Source organism: Sminthopsis crassicaudata, chromosome X (genome assembly GCF_048593235.1).
Source record: "Sminthopsis crassicaudata isolate SCR6 chromosome X, ASM4859323v1, whole genome shotgun sequence".
Taxonomy (NCBI): Eukaryota; Metazoa; Chordata; class Mammalia; order Dasyuromorphia; family Dasyuridae; genus Sminthopsis; species Sminthopsis crassicaudata.
Window position 1 is genome coordinate 43740408 of NC_133623.1, and position 12290 is coordinate 43752697.

General features: G+C 41.7%; 1 long non-coding RNA gene across 1 annotated transcript in view; it reads right to left on the minus strand.

Annotated features, from left to right (window-relative positions):
* The window catches only part of LOC141548691 (uncharacterized), a 185630-nt gene that overhangs the window by 4940 nt on the left and 168400 nt on the right, over positions 1–12290 (minus strand). The window contains exon 9 of the long non-coding RNA XR_012484034.1: positions 10911–11006. This is a non-coding gene — a long non-coding RNA (uncharacterized LOC141548691). The remainder of the gene's footprint in view (positions 1–10910; positions 11007–12290) is intronic.

Here is a 12290-nt window from a genome sequence, read left to right on the forward strand (position 1 = left end):
AATCAAGGAGAAACTGTCTTAGTCGTGGGTAAAAAAAAAAAAGACCATTTGCTCAGGACCAATTTCCTATCCCCTCATCGTGGGACTCATTCGAGATGTCTTATGTTAATGGAATGGCTCCGAGGATGAACTATATGTGTGGAAGGTTGATAAGTTCTGATAAAAACAGAACTAATCCAGTCTATCAAAGACATAGAAGGGCCATAATCCTTGTTAAGAGAAGAGAGAACCTGCCCAAATGAGATCCCAGACCCATTCAAGTATGAAAGTACTTTCCATGTCAGAAGATTGCCTAGGGACGACATCTCTGCTTAGCCCTCCGTGCTATTTAGTCAAAGTTAGATTTGATCTGCGTGGAGCAGTTTGCCTTTGTGGCCTAAATAATGTGTCTTTTTCAACAGTATTCCTATCATCTTGCCCACTTTTTAGTCATTGGAACACGTTGAAAGGACAAAACACAATGATAAGAGCTTACTGGCTATGGGCTAGTCAGAAGCCAAGGGCTCTAAGCCTAGTCCCCGTGATTGTGGGGCAAGTCACTTAGAGGATCACAGATATAAAACTGGAAGGGACCTAGGAGCCAACTTGCTAAAGTCTCACATTTTACAGATGAGAATACTGAGGTATAGGATGGTGAGATGGCTTAGGATCATAAGATCACAGATGGAGAGGTGGAAGAGACCCCACAGGCAGTTGAAGTAACTTGCCCCAAACTACACAGATAGTAACAAAGGCAGAATTTGAACCCGAGTCCTCTGCTTTTAGGGTAGAACTCTACTACCTGCCATCTTTCATGTGGGGCTCATTTTTCCTATCTGTCAAATGAGGAGATTGAACAAGATGCTCCCCAAGGTGCCTTTTAGTTCTAAATCAGTGTTCTGCACTTCATGTTCTGTCCCTTTGAAGTTCTTGGGCACACTTCTGGCATTCATTCTGAGAGTGAATAAAGGAACCAAGAATCAGAGTTCCCTTAGTTCTCTTCTTCCATTCTATAGACAAAAGCATTCGATATTATAGTTGTAAAAGTTGTTCTCCAGATCTGTCTACAGCTTCGAAGCGCTTACTGTCTATATACTGCATGTTAATTACTTTGAGGGATATAAAGAAAAGACAGATAGATGATGCTCATATTCCAGACTCCACTTTGAAACCAGTGGAGGCTGTGGGGCAAGAGGAGGGCAGGCAAGCCCAGAGGCCTGTATCACCAGGAAGCAGTGAAGGAGGATATTTTTTGTTTAGGAGGGTGATTCTGATATTTTTCCAATGACACCGTGTAGATGACAGGTTGGTGCTGGAGTTAGAAAGTTGGGATCGTGGTGATAGTTAAAAGCCTAAGAGAAGGGAGGGAAGAAGGTATAGAAAAAACTAAAGACTTAAGCTTTTTCTAAGAAAGGGGCAAGCATAGAAGTAACAGGGATAAATACCATCAAAGAAAACAAATAAGAAACTCTCAGAGAAGTGAGGAGGAGAATTTCAATTCAAAAAGCACTGAGTGTCTACCATGTACTTAAGGCTAGGAGTGCAATGACACAAATGAAACTCATCCCTGAGCTCAAAGACCTTATGAATCTCTAGTGGCACAGGAGGTAAGGAAGGGCCAGCCTGATCAAATACAGCAAAGGGCCAAAGAAATAAGAACAAAGAATTCTGAGTCAGTGAAGATTGGGTATTTGGCTGGAAGGAAACTAGTAGTGACCTTCGAGGACTCTCAGTAAAATGGTGGAGTAGAAGCCTGATGTTCATTAGCAAAGGGAGAGTAAGGAAATGGACGGAAGGAGATATTTTCTGCTTGCTCTAGAAATTTGGCAGTGAAAGGAAGGAGAAGAGAAGATGGGTACTACCAGGGCCAGTAGGATTATTGAAGGGTTTTGCTTTCCTTGAGTTTTGAGAGACAGGTAGATGTTTGAAAGAGAGAGAGAGAAAATCTGAAAGTAGGGTCAGGTCAGGAAGTGGGAAGGGATAGAATCTTCAACACAGGTGGAGAGAGGGCTAGCTTTAGGAAAAAGGAATCATTTCCTCTGAGACTAGAGATGTACAGACAGGGCCCCACACCCCATCACTAGATGGTCTCATTCTTTTCCGTAGAGTAGGAGGCAAGATCATCTGCTGGAAGTGAGGGGGTGGGAAGGAGAGGGACTTGGGGGCTTGAGAAGAGAGAAGAAGGTCTGGAATAGCATTGTGGGGAAGACACAAGAGACAATCATGGATTGCTGAGCAGTGGTGAGGGCCAAGTTGAAGTTTGACAGCATGGATATGTATTGGGCCAATTCTGGAAGGTTCTACAGGGGCCAAAATGTGTAATGGGCCAAACCTGCAGTTCCATATAAGGTTTTCTTCAACATAAGCAAGAAAATGTATCTGGAAAGGATTGTCTTGCAGCTTGTTCTAAAAAAAATTGTGTTTAAGTGTTGGGCTTGGGGGGGGGGGGTTTGCAGCCCTGTTACCATACATTAAACACCTCCAGAGGAACTGTTTTAGCACATATTGCAAATTGCCTTGGAAAGAATCTGACCAGACAGGTTGAGGTTCTGTTGCTTATGTGGTGTTTTGCTAGGGTAATCAGCCAGATTCCACTGCTTGTCCTGGGCCCACTCCCCTAGCGCATGAGCCCTAAGGCTGCCTGTTCACCAACTCATCCCTTGCAGGTGGTTTTTCCTTACATCACTCCGCAACCCCAGTGGATTTAAGTAATGTCCTTTCCAGATGTCCAGATGTCTTTTGGGGGGTGGGAGGGATGAAGGAATGATTATGGAAATAGAGAGCCTGTTGATGGGAAAAGAGAGAAAAATAAAATGAGATTAGTAGTTAGAGTGGACGTTACTTGACTATAGTTTTTTTTGGAAGGAACAAAAGTGAGCAAATTGTTTAGGGACTAATGATTAGAAAGGACAGGCGTCAATTAGTCCTTCCACAAACATGGGCCCTGTAGTCTGTTAGAGGTGTTTCAGTGACAAAGATGGTGAATGAAATAATTCCTGCTCATACCACTTCTATTCTAATGGAAGAGTTATGGCACTGTGTTACAATCCTGAAAATAGTTACTTTCTTCATTAAAAGATTATACTAAGGGGCAGCTGAGTGGTACAGTAGATAGGATACTGGCCCTGGAGTCAGGATCTGAGTTCAAATCTAATCTCAAACACTTAATACTAGCTGTGTGACCCTGGGCAAGTCACTTAACCCCATTTGCCTTGCCCCTTCCCCCCAGAAAAAAAGGTTCTGCTAAGTTTTAGAATTTAGCTTCAGAAAAGAGCAAATATTTTGGCCAAAGGGACAATCTTAAGGAAGCTTACATAAAAGCCTTTTACTTCTGCTCTCATTGTACTTTAATAGCTCTTGAAATGCAATCTTCTGCAATCAGAAGCTGTTACTTAAATAATTTGGTGAGCTTTTCTACAAGCTTAAAATGGATGTGTATGTTCTTTTATACACTTTAATGGCCAGAGATAGAGGAAACAATCTCCATTTTATATAATCACAGGAGGCCTTAAAAATAAAAGAGACATTGGATCTCTGTATGTCCACCAGCAGCCCCCATTGCGTGCCTCTTATGCCTATCAAAAATAGGTCTCTCTCAAGATGTCAAAGCATTCTTCTCCAATCAGACCTTTAATGCATTATGAAAGTGAGTAATTAAAGCTGCCTTAGGCATCTTCTAGTTGCTTATCTCAACCAAATTTAGACTCCATAAGTCTCCAAAGGTAAGACTTTAGTCCTAGAAAGTAACCTGGGCATACCTCTTAGTAGAGAGGGGTGGGGATGAACATCATTTGCTCTAGGGACAGTGAGCAGAATAGTTTGGAAGGAGTGCATGAATTTAGGGAAGCAGTGGGAAAAGTTAATCGGGCCTTGGGGACTAGGCAAAGTAAGTCAGACTTGATGTGGTAAAAGAGTTAGGCTCTTGAGCAAGGGAGTGACATGCTGAAAGTGGCTTAAGGAGTAGTCCACAGTGAGTATTGTGCAGGGTATATTGGATTTAGTAAAACTGGAACTAAGGACAACAGTAATCTAGGCATGAGGTCTAGAGAGTAAGGGGTGGCAGTGGAAATGAAAAATAAAAAGGCGAATTCAGAAGAATAAAGAAATGAGAGAGAACTTTGGAACAAAACAAAAGGAGCAGTTAAATTATCTAGACTAGGATACTGGGGAAATGACACTATCAGAAAGAGAAAGGGGATTTTGAGAAGGGGAACTGCTTTCTGGAAGACTGGCTTTCACTGGGGATGTGTTGGGATTTAAGGTGATGCCATGACACCAAGCAGAAGTGCAAGGTAGGCAAGTGGAAGGTAGGAGACTAGAAACATTTAGGAAAGTTGATGGAAATTGCTGGATGAAGTGAGGAGATCACAAAGGGATAGAGAATAAATGACCAAGAACAATAGTGGGTGGGAGGAGAAATGGGAACAAAAGGGACAGAAAAAGCAATTAAATGAGTAAGGTACAGATGGTATCATGGAAACTCAGGGAAGAGAGATTTTCTTTTTTTAACTCCTTTTTTTTTTTTTTTTTTTCCCCTGAGCCTGGGGGTAAGTGACTTGCCCAGGGTCACACAGCTAGGAAGTGTTAAGTGTCTGAGACCAGATTTGAGCTCGGGTCCTCCTGAATTCAAGGCTGGTGCTCTATCCACTGCGCCACCTAGCTGCCCCAGAAGAGAGATTTTTCGAGGGGATAATCAGTTTCAAGTGCAGCAAGAAGGTGGATGATGAGGACTGAAGGAAAGGCCATGGGATTTGACAGGAAGGGGATCAATGGCCACCTTTATGGATTTTTAAAATAGAACAGTGGAGATGGAAGAGTAATTTCACCTCTCAGATCTTCACTTTCTACATCTCTTAAACAGCAGAAATACCCAACCAACGTTAGAGCTTTTAGAAAGGATTTTGGCTATCTAGTTCAATACTGTTATTTTATAAATGAGGAAACAGAGGCTCAGAGAGGTTGCCTGCTTACCTTAAAGAAAGAGTTCTTAACCTATTGTGGAGCATAGAGGATGGAAAAAAATACATCTTGATTTTCACTAACTTCTAATTGAAATTTAACATTTGTTTCAATGATCTAAAAATTGTTTTTTTGTTGTTTTTTTTTCTGAGAAGTGCTCCATAGACATAACTTGACTACCAAAGGTATGACCCAAAAAAAGGTTAAAAACTCCTACCTTAGACAGTTATTGTACAGATCAAATGAAAGGGATGTTGCAGAATGGAATCTCTGCATTAGGTGGGAGTTAAATTCCAACTCTAGGTTCTGGGATGAAAGAAGATATGAAAGTACTTTAAAAAATTTAAAGCATCATATGTGTGTGCCTGTGTGCGGACCCCCACATTGTACTGTCTCCACATTGTACTCTTAGAGATTGATATCAGTGCCCTACTAACAATCTGTCCAGACTCATTTTGACTCAGCAGAGAAAATCTGCAATTTGAAAACAAGGAACACAAGGAAAATCTGAGCAATCCCTTCCCAGTATTAGGTTATGACATAGCTCTTATTTTTCACCTCGCTTTATTATACATGACTATGTATTATCTGTGTGTGTGTGTGTCTTTTCCTCCCAGTAACAGTATGCTCCATGAGGACAGGGACTGTATCTTCTCTGAACCTCTGTTCTCAGCCCATTTGGTAGATAATAAATATTTCTTATTCTAAGCTCCTTGAGGGCAGGGACTGTCCTTTACTTCTTTTTGTATCCACAGTGCTCAGCACAATGCCTGACACATAGTAGTTGCCTAATAAATGTTTACTGATGATCTTCTAAATATCCTCTTCCTTATTTTCCCTTTCTGAACTGTCCCCGCTTCTTTTTGGTTTCTAGTAAATATCACTGTTTTAGCCATTTAACTGATAGCTTTTGCTAGAGCTAAAACCCAAACTGAAAGAAGTATTATCCAACATTGAAATACCTCAAGATTTTAAAGGGGGTATCCAGACATGCTAAGTAAGCAGAGTATGTTTGAGTTTTAAATGGAAATCTCTTTTGCAAGTTTACCCTGGAAGCTTAATGATTGGGGCAAGGCACAAGAAGGGTGGGATACCCTGTCCAAAGCAGGTCTGGCAAGTTCCTGTGATGCCAGGTTGCTAGGTAACCCTAAAACACAGCTGTGAGTTTTCCAAGTTGCTATGTCATCACTATTCTCTGCCTCTACTCTGCTATGTCATCACTATTTTCTGCCTCTACTCTTCTTTCCTGTTCTAGAAAAGGACAAATAGTATAGGTTACCCTGCAGGGTCCTGGAGAAGTATACATTTAGCTGGAAGAAAGTTTCTGAGGACTGAAAGGAAGCTGAGAGATCACTTAGTTCAATCTATTCCTTTTTTAAAATGAGGAAACTGCAGACCCGAGGCTTTAAGTGACTTGCTCAAGATTTCACATGTGTTAAACAGTCAAGTAATTGAACTCAGGTCCTCTGCCTCCAAATCTAGTATTGTTTTCTTTATTATTTTATTCCTAGCTTAGCCCTCTCCTTCTTTTACAGTTTTCTCATCTTCCTTCCTTCCAAGTACTCTTTGACCTAGTGAATCTGGCCTTCTCTCTGTTCCAAAATAGAGTCCTCCATCTCTCAGCCCCACATATTTTCTCCAGTTGCCTCCATGCCTAGAACACTTTCCCTCTTCATCTCTATCCACTGGCTTCCTCAAACCCCCAACAAAATCTAATTTTCTACTAGAAGCCTTTCCTAATCTGTTTTAATTCCAATGCCTTCTCTCTATTAATTATTTGCCAGTTATCCTGCATATAGTTTGTTTGAACATATTTGTTTGTGTGGTATCTTCCCCATTAGATTGAGAGTTTCTTGAGGACATGGACTGTCTCTTGCCTCTTTTTGTATCTCTGATGCTTAGCACTGCCTGACACATAGTAGGCGCTTAGTAAATGTTTATTGACTGACTGATTTTCACTATACAGAATGTCCTAAAAGTCTTAGTATAGTTTAAACCTACCAAAGATTTGGTATACTTTGTGTAATACTCCCACTAAACAAGATACTTTTTTTTTTTTTTTTTTTTAAACAAGGTTGCTATTTGTAGAGGAGGGGAATGCTGTAGACATGATTTAATGAAGTTTTAGCAAGGTGTTTGACAAAATCTCATGTTCTTCTTGTGGATAAGCTGAAAAGATGGGGCTAAATAGTAGTTTAGTACCATTAAGTGGATTCAGAACTGGTTTAGTGGCCAAACCAAAAGAGTAAATTAACAGGGTGGTGTCACCTTGGAAGGAAGTCCCCCAGGAGTCTGTGTTTATCGTCTAAGAGTCTGTGCTCTTACTCCAGGAATCTACTTGGTCCTCGGCTATTGAATATTAGACTAAGTTTTATTAAATGTGTAGGTGACATAAAGGTAGGAGGGCTAGCTAATGCCTAGTTAAGGGAGTCTTAGTTTGGGAAAAAAAAACTACATATTTATTTTCATTAATCTCTAACATAAAGCATGTCTTTCAATTATGCAAAGGCAGTATTCCAATAGAATCCAGAGGCTTTCCCAGGATGCCAAAAGGGGTCCAGGACACACAACAAAAGTTATGGATTCCTGCTTCAGCTAATAGATTTCCATATACTAGACTTATAAGGACAAATTTAATAGGGTGAGATGTAAAATGTTAGTACCTGAATTGAAAAAATCATTTTCCAATACAAGACGAGGGAAGTCCGACTAGAGTAGTTTAACGGGCAGCAGAAGTTTGCCTCAAAGACATAAGGTTTGTAGAGGATTGAGAACTCAATGGGAACCAACACAATAGTGCAGACTGCAAAAAAACCAAATGGAAACTCATTGAGAAAGGCCTAATAATTAGTGTCTGGGACCGAGAGGGAGAGAAAGGATTTCCCTTGTCCATTGCCCAGGTCAGATCACCTCGGTCCTATTTTGTTCGGTTCTGGGCTCCACGCTTTGGTGACCACCCTAAGAAGCTGGAGAGCCTCTCAAGAGGAGAGACCGGGAAGCTGAGCCTCAAGAATCATGGCGCAGGAGGATCAATTGAAGCAACTTGAAGAAGGGGGAAAACCCCGATCTCTTGTCTTCAAGTATGTGAAGAGCTGTCATTTGGAAGAGGGATTAGGCTTGTTTCTGCTTGGCCCCAGAGGGCAGAACTCAGAGCAAAGGGTGGCAGTTACAAAGAAGCAGGTTGAGACTTGATGTAAGGGAGAATGTCCTAGCAATTAGAGCTATCCTAAAGTAGTCCAAGCTTCCTAGAGAGACAAAGGATTCCCCCTTTGCTGGATGTTGTCAAGAAAAGACTGGATGATTGCTTGAATTACAAATCATAAGAGCCTAGGTCTAGGGCTGCAAGGGATCTCAGGGGCCATCTGATACTCTCCCTCATTTTTACAGAGAAGGAAACTGAGACCCAGGGAAGTAAAACGATTTACACACTATACAAACTCACATACATTTCTTCAGAGTTAGAATTTAAACTCAGGTACTATGACTTCACCACTACAGTGTTCATTTCACTGTATCCCACAGCTTCCCAGTTGTTGAGGTACCTCTGGAGTCCCTTCCACTTTTGAAATTCCGTGAGTTTAGCCGAATAAGAAGTCTATTTAACTCTGGGCTAGCAGAAGGGTTCTATCGTACTTCTTCCTGACTATGTCCTTCTCCTGGACCCAAAGAGCCATTGGCCAGTCTTCCAAATGTATTTCAGTTCTTTCACCTCAGATATTTACTAAGAGTAGCTGCTTTCTGTCGGCTGTTTGCCCTTCTGAGTTGCTTGTCCATATCAATAGTTTGGCACTTCACATTTGTTATCCTGTATTATCATGTCTCCCCAACTAGATTGCAAGCCCCTTGGGAATCTGCATCTCGTGAAAGAGAAAATTATGGAACTCTTTGTATCCACACAATAGCAGTTAGTTTAGAAAGAAAGACAAGAGGGAAAATGCAAGAAATAGAAGAGATACAGCTTCTCCTCAAAAACATTTAAGATCTAAAGGACTTTTTAATACTGATCTAATTCATATCCCGAGAAGGCAGTAGTCTGCTAATTTCTACCCTCTGGCCCCAAACAACATAGATTGATTGAACAGTCCACTAGACATTTCTCTCCAATGTAAATGAACAATCTACTTTGGCAGTCTAGACACTGTGATCTGGGGGTGGTGTTTTGGTATTAGTGTACTTGCCAATGACTGCGATATATCATATATAATATGTGATACATGATAGGGCCCACAGAGCCAAACAAGTGACTCTACGAATGAGTTATTGGCCTTCTGGATAGAAAAGGTGTTGGTTCAAGTCCAAACACAGCACTGAATTTTCCTGCTTTTAAGCAGCAAGGAAAATGAGGGCCAAGGTGACCACAATCCCGTCCTGGCCGCTGCATCTGCATTTTCCAAGAAATCTTTTCAAAAGAGAACCCTTGTCAGTTTTCTCCAAAAAAAGGGTTGGGAGAGGAGGGCAGCAGGGGGATAGAAACTGTGGCCAGGTAAAAGGTATCCTCGCCTCCGACAGACTTAGTAAGGTTGGGCTGGATGGTTTCTCCCACATCCCTTCCAATTCTGAGATTCTGTGGTGTGGTGATGTTGTGTTCCTCTTCAGTTAGTCATGTATACATTCAGTTATCTCTTCTACCACCCAAAGCCCAGTAAAACATTCAGTCTTCAAGGGACCAGTTTTAATCTTATCTTTGTATCTCCAGTGCCTTGCATATGGTAGGCATTTAATCCATGCTGGTTGGATCGGATTGGATTCTGTTCAAAAGCAGTAGATGTGAGCTGAAGAGTTCATAAAAACAGTACTAGAAGATGAAAATGCAGAAGGGAACTAACTGAGCTGGCAGTGCCAACTAGGGAGGGGGCTACTTCAGGAGCAGCTGGAAAGAATGAAAATTAGCCAGTCGGGAGGGCTAGACAACAAGGTGAGAAGGAAACCAGGAATAGGAGCCCCGTGGATACAAAGCCCTTACATTGGCACACTCTCTAGGCCAAGGTACCCTGCAAGCCAAGTGAAACCAGGCTTACGCCGGCCACCTTGAGGCAGAGATGAATGGAGGCCGGGATGGGGAAGACATTAGGATTTGCTGTCCTTTCCTTCTACCTTCCAAGCTATGGGCCCAGCATCTCTGGCCCAAAGGAAGATATATTATCTGCTGAAGAAAACAAGAGCTTCTTTGTGCTGAAGGGAGAAGAACTTGTGTCTGCCAACAGCAAAGTGTGCCAACTTCTGCCGTACTGTTTTTGGGTGCTAGAGACTGGTAAGGGGGATGCTGTCAGAATGGTTTGGTAAAGACAGAACTTGTCTCATCTCTGATGGTAAAGAGAATCTAGTATTTGGTACAAAGAGGGCTTGCAAATAGAAGAGGAGGAACTGGGATTATTTGGTCTTCGGGAGTGAGTGCTACACGCACATTAATCAGACCCCTGACACTGCTGGAAAGGGCTGGTTTTCTGTTTCACAAACACAATCCCAAAGAGGGCAAAGCCCTAAAAAGGTCAAGAAACTTCTTCCCCAGAGACTATCGATCAGCATTTGTCTAAGGAATCTGGTCCCTCTGGACATGATTCAAGTTCTCAAGGGATCACGTGGCGAGGCTGCCACAACTGGCTGGTTTTTGTTATGATTATTTGTATTCATGGTACAAAGCAGCAGGACCTAAGCACTGAGAGAGACAGAGAGAGATTGACTGGCTGGCTACTCGGGCCAGGCCTCAGGGTTGGTGACATGGCATTCCTTGGCAGTGCCACTGTTAGACCCCAGAGTTCATTCTCTATCTAGTGGACCATTCAACTGATCTGCATTGTTTGGGGCAGAGGGTAGGAATTAGCAGACTACTGAGTTCTTGGGATACGAATCAGAGCAGTATTAAAAAGTCCTTTAGATCTTAAAAAATTTCAGCTTTGATGATGAGGCTTTGGGGGCAATGTCGATCAATGCTAAAGAAACTCACAAGAGACCAATTTCTTAATCAGCATTACCTTATGATGGCGATGATGATAGTAAACTTGTCCAGTTTTTGACATATTCGTATCTGCCATCCAGAGTACCGCATCCTTTGGTATCCAGCTTGGTCCCTGGGGGAATGAATTAACAATTGAAAAGTTGCTGTGGCGAACTTGGGATCAGGGTGAAGGGAATTGGATATTCTGAGGGCTCTATCATCCAGGCTGAGGGAGAGTTTGAAAAATTATCCCTGCTCCACCATATACTTTCCTAATGACTAGATTATTTATATTGAGATAATGAATTTCCACCTCCACCTCCTGCCCCCAACAAGGCTAGATAAACATTGATAAACTCATTCTTTCTGATGCTCCCTTTTCAATGTTCGTCCACAATCATCAAAAGTTTCTGTCATTGCAACACTTTCTCATGAAGGGCTTGCCCCAGTGTCCAAAATGATAGTTTATTTTAGAATAGTTGCATTTTTAAATGTTTTTTAACAAGATTTTCTGGGACACTAATACCCTTGCAGAAGCATCACCCCGTATCAGCAATTCATTAAGAGATATTGTCAGCCTCCATTTCAGAGGGGGATGCTTTCTGACTTTTTTACCTAGCGTCCCCCAGCAGGAAAGTAAACCCCACGAGGACAGGGGCTGGACTTCGTACTTCCTTTGTATTCCCCCACAGTGCTGAGTACAAAGTAAGCAATGCAATAAATATTTGCTGGATTGATTTACAAGCTATTTTCTCATATGTAGTGTATCCTCAAAGGTTTTCCAGTAGAACATTTGGCTGGGATTAAATACAGATAAAAATGAATTCTGAAAAAAAACAACTATGTAATGTATGTCAGAGTTCTATTCTCATGATTTCACATTACCTAATTTTTGGATGTCATTTCATTTTGATCCATTACCCTCTTGTCCTTCAAATACTGCCCTCAAAAACTTATGACCCCAAACATGAATTCCATCCGATTTCTTCAGAGTCAAGATCCTTCTCCTTTATTCTTTTCTCCCTCTCGCACCCTTCCTTGATAGTTTCTTCTTTCTGAAAAACCCATTGCTGTGGCTACTCCATGTTACCTTACTTCTGAATGTTTGATCCTTTCACTTCTGTCCTTCTTATATAATCAACAACTTTGAGTGGATTATGAAAGAGAGGAAATACTACCCCTACCCCAACTAATTCGCTCCTAAAGGAGGGAAGATGGCAGACTATACCTCTTTCTTACAAATTAAGCTCTGTCTCTGTCTTTCTCTCACACACACAAAAGGCTAGTGGGCTGTCTTGGGAAGTAGTAAGATCCTCTCCACTGAAGATGTTCTAGTAGGGGTTGGATTGGCATGTATTGCGATGGTACAGGAGATATTTCAAATCAAATTCCAATGGGATTAAATTGTGTTTGTGGC